The sequence below is a fragment of the Ambystoma mexicanum genome (assembly GCF_040938575.1).
Source record: "Ambystoma mexicanum isolate Mex_15411 chromosome 12 unlocalized genomic scaffold, UKY_AmexF1_1 Mex_chr12_unloc.2, whole genome shotgun sequence".
Taxonomy (NCBI): Eukaryota; Metazoa; Chordata; class Amphibia; order Caudata; family Ambystomatidae; genus Ambystoma; species Ambystoma mexicanum.
Genome location: NW_027182323.1, coordinates 1,833,414 through 1,836,173, shown reverse-complemented (window position 1 = coordinate 1,836,173; position 2,760 = coordinate 1,833,414). Strand labels below are relative to the sequence as shown.

At 45.6% G+C, this 2,760-nt stretch overlaps 1 non-coding gene across 1 annotated transcript; it reads right to left on the bottom strand.

Annotated features, from left to right (window-relative positions):
- Window positions 1-420: 420 nt before the first annotated feature.
- Window positions 421-492, bottom strand: TRNAE-CUC (transfer RNA glutamic acid (anticodon CUC)). Its single transcript has one exon. It is a non-coding gene; the product is annotated as a tRNA-Glu (tRNA).
- Window positions 493-2,760: the final 2,268 nt, after the last annotated feature.

The window sequence follows — 2,760 nt, the reverse complement described above, 5'->3', positions numbered from 1 at the left end:
AATGGGACATGGGTTTCAGAATTAAGTAGTTAGTGCGTTCGTTTTTCTTCCTAACACAGTAACATTATTCGGAACACCACTGGGAAGAAAGGCAGGCGGGGGTCATGAAAATGGACGGTTTATATACTTGCTTTATGTAGTAATCTACTTGTTCAGTTCATTCACATATAATAAAATACATAATGGCGTTATCTGACCGTGGCATTACGCTGAAAAGGTTATAAACAAAGAACGGGTTCTCATTTTCAAGACCACATTGATTTAAATGCTGTTTGCCGGTTCTCGGTATCACTTGCCTCACGTTGAAATATTCGACGTGTATTTTTTTTATCAGAAATAAAAGTAATAATGAATGAATAGGATGAATATTATGCGCTTTACACCATATACCCAAAGCAAGTAGTAAAAAAACAAACCACCTTCCCTGACCGGGAATCGAACCCGGGCCGCGGCGGTGAGAGCGCCGAATCCTAACCACTAGACCACCAGGGAGCGTGGCTGACGTGTGTGAGTAATTTAAAATGACACACATCTAGTATTTCAAATTATAAATATCTTATCTACGACTTGCTGAGCAGCAAATCTACTAGAAGCAATCGTTGTACTACAACAAAGACCACTTTGTATTTCACTTTGTGAACTTTTCTCCTTCATCCCTTATACGTTGTATCAATAAAATGAAGTGAGGCAAAGGCTCGAAACTCAACATGAAGCAGTGGATATAGCTCTGTTGTAGAACGCATGCATTTTGGATAGAGGATCCTGCGTCTCCACCCCTGTGTTGTATGCTATCCTGCATCTCATGGTAGATTGAGGGAACAGTGTTCGGCAATCTTAGGAGCCATGCTCACTGTGATTACCCCACCCACAGATGGCTACAGCCATACAAACAGCTTCAAAATGAAAAATGAGAAAACACAGCGGCATAGCCCACCCTCTGACAGCTCCCTTCCTGTGATTGGCCAGGGATGTCTTTGTAGCTCCGCCTCTGCCTATTCCTGTCGTCTGTAGGGGATGCAGAATATCACACAAACCAAGAGCACAAAGACATGTTAGCTGCGAACAGTTCAAAGGATCAGGAGCATGCTTGTAGAAGATCTACTATCTGCTCGACTCATCAAGCACTACCCGTTTCCCAATGTCACAGCCCCCCTGAGACACACAGTAATAACCCCAACGCGTTTCTTGTATCATAAGCAGTAGAGGCTTTCTTATGCATGATGGTGACTTTCCAACTGAAAGACCCCCAGTTACCGTGCAAATCTGTGACATTTAAAGCTAGCAGCACAATAAAGCACCATTTGAAAATGTTTTCACCCATAACGCCTTAGCTTTATATCCCAAAACGTAAAGTGTGCTTTCATGTCCTTAGTTGAATGTTCTTAAAACCATACATGACAACACGCTGGAGGTTTGTGACAAATCTCCAAACCTAAGTGAGTTTTTTACGCCTCTTTTATTGTGTGTCTGAAAGCGCTGAAAATAAAGTGGGTAAATGGATATTTTGCCTTTGGCATTTTATAGTTTTCCATTCAGGATGTGGAAAATAACGGTACGCTGATATTATTTTGGCCTAACATGCTACTATAAAGATTTACAGGTTGTCATGATGGTTTATTATGCAATTTGTGGATTTTACAAATAATCTCTATAGGACAGTATTATTGTAGGTCTTGACACCAAAACTTAAATATTTGTTCCAAGTAAAGCATGGAAGAAGGTGGCCGTGCCCAAATTGCACAGTGGTTTAAAATCCCTGCTTCGCTGTTTAGCGAAAGTGTGTGACCCTGGGCAAATAATGTAATCTCACACTGGGCCTCATTACAAGTCTGGCGTAAACCGTGCCGTGCTGCCGGCGGGTTGCCGTCGGACTTGCAAAATTTACCGGCACCTGGCTTGCCATAAACACCAGGAAGTCAGGCGCCGGTAAATGGTAAATCCCCATTCCCATTGAGTCCCATAAGACTCAATGGGAATGGGGATGACAGAAGCACCGGCTTCTGTGAAAGTCTGCTGGCGGGTGCCTTTCTGGTCAGGTCTGACCCTGGCGGGCCGGATTGCACCCGCCTGCAGACTCGTAGTGTGCCGTCCGGTAACAACTATGCCAGTAGACTTACCAGTACCATTGTTACCGGACCGGCACACTCATAATGAGGCCCACTGACTTCAACTGCAAAAGTTGGAGTGCTCATAAGTGATTACGTTTACACCCTTACAATATGACAGTTTTAATAAGTATAGGGACAAATTAGTGTACCCTGGTGCTCCTCTGCTAGTGGCCCCAATACTCTCACATAGAATTGCATTACTGCTGCACTGGCCCTCCCCCAGTCTTGTATCACTTGATTTGACAGGCAGACATAGGGCCTCCTTATGAGTCTGGCGGTAGTCGTGCCGGTAAAAACGGCACGGCTGCCGCCAGAGTCATTTTTGTTCCAGTGCCCGGCAATGGGGACTTACCGGGGCATTACAGCCCTGGCGGTCCCTACGGCAGGGTGCCGGAAAATGGGGAGGACGGATGGCCCAACACTGTGTTGCCGGTGCATCCGTCAAGGTCTGCGAGCGGGTGACCCACTCGGAGTTTGCCGGTCTGAAAACAACGGTACCGGCAAGCTTACCGGTACCATTGTTTCCGGACTGGCAAACTTGTAATGAGGCCCATAGTCTCAACAGCAAGTAACTGTGGTAGAACCAACATTACATGTTTTCCCCAGTTGCTCCCAGCCCCTGAAGTTGCTCGAGCCCTCCAGAATACTGCCC